At 41.8% G+C, this 11,226-nt stretch overlaps 1 long non-coding RNA gene and 1 pseudogene across 1 annotated transcript in view; one reads left to right on the top strand and one right to left on the bottom strand.

The window, feature by feature from the left end:
- LOC143860822 (uncharacterized) overlaps positions 1–11,226 on the top strand; it is a 79,841-nt gene that overhangs the window by 23,545 nt on the left and 45,070 nt on the right. The gene's annotated exons all lie outside the window — the stretch shown is intronic.
- LOC143860211 (GRAS family protein RAD1 pseudogene) lies at positions 8,341–10,093 on the bottom strand (annotated as a pseudogene).

The following is an 11,226-nucleotide window of genomic DNA, read 5'->3' on the forward strand; positions in this document are numbered from 1 at the left end:
GCAGTATTATCCGGACTTCAAACACTTTATCGTGGCAGGCACCCAAATAGAGGAGGCTATGGCTCAAGGTGTGTTCAACCGAAGTAACCCGAATACCAAAGAATTCAGGAAGCCTCCATCAGCTGAAATTAATAACCTTTCCCACTCCAAGCCTCAGCCTTCAAAACCTCAGAACCCCATGGTGATGGATTATACCCAACCTGCTGTCGCACCTCGGCCACAGGCCCAGACAGAATTTACCCCTCTCCCTCTTCCACCATCTGTGATACTCAAGGAGTGTCTAGCCTCAGGTCGCATAATCCTGCCCGACATTAGGGCTCTTCCTAATCCTTTACCAGCAAATTGGCGAACAGATCAACACTGCGAATACCATAGAAATTCTGGCCATCTCACTGATAATTGCATTGCCCTAAAATTCAGAATCCAGAGGTTGCTCGACAATAAAAGCCTTGTGTTTGAGCCAAGTCCCGTTGCTACCAATAACCCATTATCAAATCATGCAGTACTGCCGCCAGCCGTTCGCAATGCTTAAATAACTGAAGGTTCAAAGGGGCACAGGTCCGGTTGCAATGAAAAGAATCAGAAGTTGAAAGTACCATTTATGAGCCAGCTTTCGCCGAGCCTCCGAAGCTAGACAGTTGCGGCAGTTAAAGTTTTAGTCGTTTATTATTTTATTTTGAGTCAGCCATCATGGTCAGTACAATTGTTGAGTCCGGTTCTACAGTTCAAGGTTAATGCCTAGTCCAGGCAAGTTATCTTTTGCTTTTCTTTTAGAGTTGTGAATCCTGAACATGTTCAGGATAGGTTGTGAGATGTAGTATTTTTTTCTTTAAATAAAATTTCAGTTCCAATAGTTCACTTGTGTCTATTTCTTAAGTGTGCTTCTGATCTTAAAATAAGACTCCCTCCTCAAATGAGGACAAAATTGACGAAACTCCACTTGAGTCACAACGATTACTTGAACAAGAGGAGGAGCGCCAATCTCAGCCTTTCAAAGATGAAATTAAAGTGGTAAACACTGGCACTGAAACCTTGATCCAGTAAATGCCGATTGAAAATACATTACCCTCTGAAGAGTGTGAAGAATTGGTAAACCCATTTTGAGGATAAAAAGATGGTCCAGTAAGCGTTACCATTAATGCCAAGAGAAAGACCCAGATAGAAGGTTCAAGAAAGAATGAAGTGAATATCATATGCTATGCAAAGGGCATGGAGTGGAAACAACTTTCATATTTCCAATCAATGACCTTGGTTCTCAAATTCATAACATGAAGCTAACAAATTCAAGATAAGAAGTTCAAGAGCAAGTATTGAAAAGTGGTCATCAGATATCAAGAGTTACAAATCCATAAATGGACGATGTCAAAGAACAAGTTTCGCTCTATGAAAGTCGAAAGCACGTATTAGAATCTTGAAAGAAGAAGATCCATTATCTCTTACCTGGAAATGCCGTCAAACTCCGAAAAAAAAAATGAAAAAAAAAAAATAATAATAATAATAATAATCAGTACCAGAGGGACTCTAGTAACCTAGATCGATTCTCAATCTGAACATCGGAAGGCCTCCTTTGGCTGAATAAATCCCAAAATCAGAACCCAACGTCAAAAGAATACTGGTTTGCAAACCCTTCGAGCCTAAATGAAATTTTCTTGAAAACCCATCAAACTAGGGGCATTTGCCCCGAACTACGCGAGACCTGATCCCTATACTGGGGTACGTAGGCAGCTCGGTTAAACCGAGTTCGGTCGATTCAAAAAAAAAGAAAAAAGGAAAAGAAATGTAATCGTTCCAAAAAAAAAAGAGGGACCAGTTCCAAAAGAAGAGAGGTCAATCATTCCAGAAAGAAAGAAAAAAAGGAAAAAATCAATTAACCTTCAAACAATTTATCTTCAAACTAGGGGCATTCGCCCTGAACTACACACGACCTGATTCCTACCTTGGGATATGTAGGCAACCTATTCACAGGTTCGGTCGAAATCTTTGTTGAACCTTAAGCCATTCTTTGAAAAGCCCTATCCTACCTATAAAGTCCTTCCGGTGTTCAGAACTAATGATCTAGGTCCCGAAACAAAAAAAAAATGATGATGAATAAAAAAAAATGGAGTTTGAAGATCTGCTAGACTGAAAACCTGAAAGGGCGGTTTAGGCAAAATTTAAGATCATTCCCCTGTTAAGTTGAAAACCCGAAAGGGCGGCTTAGGCAAAAGCTAAGGGGATAGCCTGCTGAATCGAAAACCTAGAAAGACGGTTCAGGCAAAAGTTAAGGCTACCACGGTCCGCCAAGTTAAAAACCCTGAAGAGGTGACTTGGTCATGGTAAGAGAATCATTGTAAGAAGGCTACAGCCGGTATCAGGACTGAAGATCAACTGAAGTTCAAGCAAATTCAAGTGACATCCTCAAAACTGGGGGCATTGGAGCTAAGCAATCCTAGGAGTTGTAATTAAATCATTGAGGCATTACTATTTTAAGGAAAAAGTCCAGTGTTTACCAATTGAAATTTCATCTTTGAAAGGCTGAGATTGGCGCTCCTCCTCTTGTTCAAGTAATCGTTGTGACTCAAGTGGAGTTTCGTCAATTTTGTCCTCATTTGAGGAGGGAGTCTTATTTTAAGATCAGAAGCACACTTAAGAAATAGACACAAGTGAACTATTGGAACTGAAATTTTATTTAAAGAAAAAAATACTACATCTCACAACCTATCCTGAACATGTTCAGGATTCACAACTCTAAAAGAAAAGCAAAAGATAACTTGCCTGGACTAGGCATTAACCTTGAACTGTAGAACCGGACTCAACAATTGTACTGACCATGATGGCTGACTCAAAATAAAATAATAAACGACTAAAACTTTAACTGCCGCAACTGTCTAGCTTCGGAGGCTCGGCGAAAGCTGGCTCATAAATGGTACTTTCAACTTCTGATTCTTTTCATTGCAACCGGACCTGTGCCCCTTTGAACCTTCAGTTATTTAAGCATTGCGAACGGCTGGCGGCAGTACTGCATGATTTGATAATGGGTTATTGGTAGCAACGGGACTTGGCTCAAACACAAGGCTTTTATTGTCGAGCAACCTCTGGATTCTGAATTTTAGGGCAATGCAATTATCAGTGAGATGGCCAGAATTTCTATGGTATTCGCAGTGTTGATCTGTTCGCCAATTTGCTGGTAAAGGATTAGGAAGAGCCCTAATGTCGGGCAGGATTATGCGACCTGAGGCTAGACACTCCTTGAGTATCACAGATGGTGGAAGAGGGAGAGGGGTAAATTCTGTCTGGGCCTGTGGCCGAGGTGCGACAGCAGGTTGGGTATAATCCATCACCATGGGGTTCTGAGGTTTTGAAGGCTGAGGCTTGGAGTGGGAAAGGTTATTAATTTCAGCTGATGGAGGCTTCCTGAATTCTTTGGTATTCGGGTTACTTCGGTTGAACACACCTTGAGCCATAGCCTCCTCTATTTGGGTGCCTGCCACGATAAAGTGTTTGAAGTCCGGATAATACTGCAACGACATGTGATACTGGAGCTGGGGGGAAATATTTTTCATGATTATTTGGACCTGCTCTTCCTCAGAAGGGCGCTCCATCATCTGAGCTGCTATTCTCCTCCATCTTTTCACAAAGGTCAGAAAGGATTCCCTCAAGTCTTGCTTTGTCCTTTCCAAATCCTTTCTGGTGATTTCTGTCCCGTCATCATATTTGAATTGCCTGATGAACTGCTCGCCGATATCCTTCCATGTCCTGTAACGAGTCTTGTCCAAGACCATGAACCACCTCCTGGCAACCTTGGTTAGGGAAACCGGGAACAATTGAGCCATTTGCTCAGAAGATAAGCCTTGAGGTTGACACATGATGGTGAACATTTGCAAATGTGTGATTGGACAACCCACACCATCATATTTATCAAAGTCCGGCATTTGAAAATTGGCTGGGAGACGGATTTCTGGGAACAGTGTGAGGTCACTTGGATTGAAACCACCCTGGTCCTGAAACTGAATGTCCTGAACCTTCCTGGTAAGACTTTCTAATTTCTCCATAACTACTTTATCAACCATGGACTGAGAAGGCCTGCTGCGATCTTCGCTGTACTGCTCTTTTTCAAAATCTTCTTCAGTTTTGTCAGGGATAGGAATGAACACTGGCTGGGCAGGTGCGGCTGAAGTAACTGTATGGTGCATGGACCCTTTATCTTTGGACAACGATGGCCCCAACTTTTCAGAAAGCTGGGCCTTAATAACTTGGTTCTCTTCTTTGAGTTCTTGAAGCTGCCGGAGAATCAAGGTGAGAGTATCGGTAATAGCAGCGGGTGGAAGACTACTGTTCTGGTTTTCTGCCATTGGGGAGGATGAGGATGGGAAAGAAGGAGATGCTGGGGTCCTCAGAGAAGGTGGCGGGGAGACAGGTTTCCTCTGCAATCGAGAAGAGATCCGAACCCAAGGAATAGTAGGGTTAGCTATGGTGTTTAGTGCCCTGTCATGGAAATAATGAACACGAGGTATATGAGCTTGGCATTCATGGAGTGTTTCTTCTCAATGACTGAAAAATATTACACATTTAAGCAAGTAATTAGGACAATAGAATGAATCCAAATGATGAGGGGAATGCCCTTAGTTCAAGGATTATGAGAGTAAACTCTGAAGGATTTAGCAGAAATATTCTTGAAAAAGGTAGCCCCTAGAGGAGGAAGAGATCAAGGGTACAGGCAAGATTGGATCATCAAGATTGCACGATCAAATGATTGAGACACAATTTCCGCCAATGAAGACACAATCGAATCCCACAAGAGACGAATGATAGACACATGATCAAAATGTGAGATTGCATAGGATTACTTTCAACGGGTAGATCAAGAATAACTAATCCTATGAGATCTTTGGAAATGATGGGATTTATATCCTAACCCCAAAGGAAAAGTTTTTAGTCTTCGCACATTTTAACAGTGTTACCTGAAGGCATCAACCCTAATCCTAATCTAACGGAGTGGAGAGAGGATCTCGACTCATGACTTTGTTTGTGTACCTAGGACCGATCGTAGCCATTGGAAGATGGACTACGGCCTAATCTAGACACAAATGGGTAGGATATCCTAAACTAGGCTCACACACGTGATGTACATGTGTTCGTATATTACATGCATGTGTGGGTTAATCTAGGGGTAAGGCCAAGAGTTCCCTTAGCGCGAATCCATGTTCGATATACTGTACCAGTGTCCGGCGTATCAGTACGTGAACAAGGGATCCGTTTACGCACCATAAGGTGCTAGGCTAAGGGTGGAATGCTTCTCTAGCACAGAGGCACCAGGTGATGAAATCCCAGTCAACCATGCTAGATAACACTCCGGGTTCCTAAAATAGGATGTGTGTGCATGTGAAATGCAAGGGTTTAGATGCAAGTGTTATAAGTGTGTGCAATAAGTTTACGCAATCTATGATGCCTTCAGGTTTTGTTAGATTGAGTTTAAGTAAAATGTGATGAGAAAATAAAACAAGACAAACTAATCTAACAAGTATAGAGTTGAATGAGCCATTTAAAATAAATTTAAAAGAGTTAGCTTTTGGAATCGAAGACCGATTATCGGACAAGAATGGTGCATGTGGTGGATAACTCCCCATACCTTCCATTCTCGTAACCAGGTAGCGAGTCTAGATTTCTGGTTAATTATGGGTCCTAGATCCCACATCTAGGTGGCGACTCTGTCAGTCTCTTTCGTGTGGAATTCGGATTGCCTTAGTGATCCCAAGTCCACAGGAAAGACGAATTCAAATCAATATTAAAATGCACACGCCAATCGCGTGGGAACGAGAGACCAAAGGAGAGCGCGCGGCGGCTCGCGCCCCACGCCCCTCTCGCGGGATCACTTGATTACTTCATATTCCTTTCAAAGCCACTACTTGTTTTAATTCAATTTTATTCTAAAATTCTACTTAATGAGAGCTTGATTTTATTATATTTTCTGTATGTATCACCTTCCTTGATCTTCATTTGAAAAAATAAATAAAATTGATTGGCATGCAAACCACTATTATTAAATGGAAAATGATACGGAGACCTAGAGTAGGACCTAAAACGGGACCTACAATGAGAATATGCCATGTGTTAAAGAAAAATTCACTTTTTAATGATTTTCCTAAACTTAAGGGATTGCAACAGTCGCTCGTGATGGTGTGGCCTGAAACAATTTGTTAGGTCCCCTTTTAGGTCCTACTCTCGGTTTCCCTAGCATTACTCTTATTAAATTTGTTTGGTGGCTTTGTAAATGGGAATAATTATATGGTTGGTGAGCAAAAATGGCGAGTGATTATAAAGAAAGTATTAGAAAGACAATGCAAGAGTGTGGCTGAATTTAAAAATTTTCAGGATTAGAACTAGACCTAAAAGTTTGGTGGATCTGCCTGCCATCCATCGATGCACAAACCAATCAATTAATCAGGGCCATCCAATTGAAGTGTCACCTTTTAAATGACCAGGGCCAAGTGGTACAAATGGTTTGTAGTAACTTTATACACCAAATTTCCATGTATATTCTCTAGTCTATGCATCAAATGATTCCTCATATTGTTGTTATGTGATGCTTTTTTTTAAACCAAGAATCTATTTAGGAACCTTGGGCGGCACCTTAAATTTTATTAATAAGAAAAAATAGTTACAAGAGGAGGACATATATAGAACCTTCCTCAGTTCCTCTAACCCAACAAGAGACAAGACAGGAGAGGAAAAATAAAACCCCTTTACCCTTTTACAAAGAAACTACCAATACTTATTTGGTGCGAATAAATGGAATACCTAATTGGCCGCATCTAACAGCTCCTCTAGAGCTTTTGGGGCGAGTAGCCCATTCCCAAGAAACTGCATTAGTGTTGGTGCATAAGCATAATTGGCCAAGCAATCCGCAATATGATTACCTTCCCTGAAAATGCGAGTAATAAGAAAATCCATAACAGATAATCCCTCGTGTCTTTTAGCATACAGTGAATGTGCCAAGAGCATCTTTTTTTACCTTTGAAGATAATGCAAGGACTAGACTATCATATTCAATCCACATTGTTTTAGTACTTGAAGCAGCACAGTAATGAATATCATAGCTCTAGCTTCAGCCGACATGTTATGTGCTGCTATTCTTCATTTCCAACATGAACAGCATTGGATCTTGGGGGATCCGTCTTTCCCAAATATATAAATTTAAGGATTTGCCATGCAATTTCGTGGCCGACCTGTGCATGAGAGAACAGCAACCCATGCTCACTTTTCAATAGATTTTGTCTTATTCATTTAATTCATTTAGGGAAAACTACAGATACATCCCCTCAACTATGGTCAAATTCCACTTCTTACCTCCTGGTGTCGAAAGTACCAAAGACACCCCCTCAACTTTCTGACATTTTTAAGCAGACCCCCTGACTTTTCACCTTATAGTTCAAAATTCATCAAAGACACCCCCTGACAATTTCTTCGTTCCCATCCACCTCGTCACATAACAAGCATTATTGAGAACTAAGAGGGTGTCTTTGGTACCTTTGATACCACGGGGTTAGAAGTGGAATTTGGCCATAGTTGAGGGGGTGTATCTGTATTTTTCCCATTCATTCAAGGTGGTTGTTCTTTCATGCAAAAGTCAGCTGCGAAGTGGTTTTCTGCGAAATTGCCTAGCAAATCCCATAAAATTTAACATTTCATTCTTATCGGTAGCCATGAGATCTGACAATCAACGGCACCTTTCCCGTTGATATTTTGATCGTCTGGAGGTGGCGAGTGGTTCAAGCTTTCAGGTTTGAGCTGTAACATCAGTGTTCGTGGATCAAATTCAATTCAATTGTTTCTTAACCATAGCAATTGATTAGAATTATACTGGTTGTTCATGAAAGAAATGAAAGAATATTTATTTACATGTGTTAACTAACCAACTTCTCCAAAAGCTTAAGCTGTTGGAGAAAGGCGTTATTTATCTTTTATACTTTAACACTCCCCCGCACGTGTGGCCCACTTGGCAAACACTTGGCACATGTGGTCCCACTTTGGACTGACCATTGCGTGTGGATTTTTTTGCTATCCGGGAGGTTTGAACTCAAGACCTTTGGCTCTGATACCATGTTAACTAACCAACTTCTCCAAAAGCTTAAGCGGTTGGAGAAAGGCGTTATTTATCTTTCATACTTTAACAACATGGATCAAATGCACACAAAGACATACTTTTATTTTCATCTGTTCACCACATTTAACTGCCACACTCATCTTTTATTTACCTCCATTCAGTGTCTACTGTCACTGAAGGTATACATTACTACTAAGTAGTAGTAATTATAGTTTTATTCTAATCCAAGTTCTACTACATAGCTACTAAATTCACCAATAAATCTCGCGGGAAACGCTCAATGATCAGCAAATTCAGGCCATTTCTACCATAATTTACTGCGTTATAAGGAACGACAAACTGGGTCACAATAATCTAGCATTTCCAGCAAGAAGCCGCGACAATTGGCCTGGATTTCCAACCAAGAATCAGACACCCTTTCTCCTCTGCAATGGTGTAACCTTCACAAACCTTGGTCTTCCCCATCCATTGCTTGGCCTGACCAATCATCTTTATGGGCGCAGGATGAAATCCAGCCCGGCTCATCCTCCTACGCCACTGGTCCACCCTCTCATGTCGCTCCACCCTCGCCTGCCCCTCGCAACTAACAATGTTTTTAATCTCCTCTGCAAAATAGAATTGCTCCATCTTCGCCCGTCTAGTGTCATACTTAGGTAACATAGCATCGAGCGAGTCGAAAATGGCCGAGTAGTAATGCAATGCCTCCATGAATCTCCCTAGAAAGAACGGTCCATTATGGCTCGAATCCTGTTCTAAGAGGACTAAAACCTTCGGCGAAAGCTCATGAATTGTCTGTAGAACTGAATTAAGAGCCCCACGACTCTCTTTCACCACGCAGTGCAACTGAAGAATGCTATTCACAACCAGGACCTCCCCATCCACAAGCTTGAAACTTTCTGCACTCAAGTTCTCTAAATTGCTTTCCACAGCCAAGAACTCAAGGTGTATCCCATGACCTTGCGCGTAAAGCTTGAGCTCATCTCCGATGGATTGGAGGAGTTTGCCACAAGGGCCAACGCCCGTTATTCGGACTGAGCGAGGTGGGTTGTCCCCGCGGCTGGCGAGGCTATGGATTAGCCTGCGCCACTGGTGGCCATGTGGTAGACCAAGCGACATGCCCAAGTCTACCACATGCACCAAACTCTCTCCCTCAAAGGCTTCCAAAATCAAACTGTTGGCCACAAAGTGGCCAAATTGGATATGAGGGCACACCTCGTAGACGAGGTGCAACGCCTCTTCTTTTTTCTCCAAAGCTACACAAGTAGCTATATTAGTAGGGGCTACAACACCAACAGTGCCCAAAGGCTGAACCAAAGCCAAGCGGTCGGCGAGCCCCTGGACAAAGCATGAAGCAACACGTTGGAAGGAAGTTCCAAAGACCAACGCGTTGGAACGAAGCTCGGTTAGAAGTGCCGAGGCTTGTGACCTGTCTCGACAGGCCACGGCCTCGGCACAAGCTATGAGTAATTGAACAAGCCTCACCCCATCACCACCACCGTCCTCCTCACTTCCTTCTCCATCACGACCGAGAATGGACGCCGCCTCTTCCATTGCCTCGGCTGCGAGGAATCGCCGAGTATAAGTCCATATGTGATCTCGGAATTGGAGTCGCGGCAGGCAATTCAATTGTTTGACACTCCGGTGACCACCGGTACCGCCGCTATAGACACTATTATTACCTCCGACTTGGTCACCGGTACCGCCGCTATAGACACTATTATTACCTCCGACTGATCCGTTTTCATTGCTAATCATCGCCTTAAGCCGCTTATTTGATCTAATCCCATCTGGGGAGGTGTCAAACCAGGTGGGGAGGCTGTTCTCCCATGTGGGTAAATAGGGAAATGGATAGATAGCTATGGCTGATAGGCTTAAGTCAAGACCAACACCACAACCCATTTCCTCACTCTCAAATTTCCTCCCAAGACCAACACCACAACCCATCTCATCACCATCAAATTTCCTCCCTTGATTGTAGGTTTCTTCTTGACTGAACAGGTTTGTAGCCATAAAGTGCAACTACCTTTCTTTCTTCTTTAAAAAGATATGCAATAAAGCCCTAAAGAGCCCCATGCAAGGGCTGGTAATATATACTTGAAAACCTGTCATTGTAAACGGAGCGGAAACCAATGCTGCCTATTCATTTTGGACCAATGCTAAGCAGAAAAAGACATGGAAATTAAGGTGTCTCCTTGAGTCCAGCATAGAAAAATTAATTGAAGTTCAATAGATGGTATTTTTGCAGTCTTGTTGTATTTCCTATTTATTCCATATGATCCCTGCTTAGGGTGGCAGGAGGTAACCACACGAAATAAATTAATGAAGAAAAACTTAGGTGGGCTTTACTATTATATACCCTCCTCGACAATGCTATGTTTCTTCCTAGGATACTTTGGGAGATTCAAATATGAGGTTTTTTTAAAAGAGGACTGATATCTGCACTACCATATTTTGATAATGGCACTAATCAATTTGTTCTACACATTTTTTTAACTAGCTTTCCACGACAATAAAGGATATGGATTTTATAATCAGACAGGAAACCGAACAAATTGGTCATTGGCACAACACAAGAGCCGGATAACAGCTTTTCTCGGTTTTACTTCAACTGCTAAACTCACCAAAAAGATTGTTTTCTTTTACAAGTGGGCATACTTTGATTGTTAGTTACCGAGCCCAAAGCATTTTTCCCATATTATTTTTCTTTCAGGGATGCTACAATACTCAAGATGCTATCAACATCTAATCAGAAAAACATAAAACAAAAGTGAGTAGTGCCATTATCAAAACATGGTAGGGCTGATCTTAGTCGTTCATCTGGTTTACATGCCCCTCGATCCTTATCATCCAAACGTTTATTCATGTGTTATTTTTGTGATTTTGTTGAAAGAGGAATGATGCTACGTAGAAGCTACACTCTAAAACGATATCTATCGTCCATCTAGTTAATTTACATGCCCAATCCAATTATCCTAATCCTTGGATGAATGATCCAAGATGGTTTATACACAGTTTCGGTGTATATTTCATTTATTATCCTTGTCGGTCAGCACCAAACTTTTTGTGTATCCTTACATATATGCACTACGTAGGGTTTTGAGCCGACCATGCAATATTTTTATTTTTTATTTTTTTTATGTTAG

Source organism: Tasmannia lanceolata, unplaced genomic scaffold (assembly GCF_043159265.1).
Source record: "Tasmannia lanceolata isolate RefF3 unplaced genomic scaffold, GAP_Taslan_0.1 ptg000037l, whole genome shotgun sequence".
Lineage (NCBI taxonomy): Eukaryota > Viridiplantae > Streptophyta > Magnoliopsida > Canellales > Winteraceae > Tasmannia > Tasmannia lanceolata.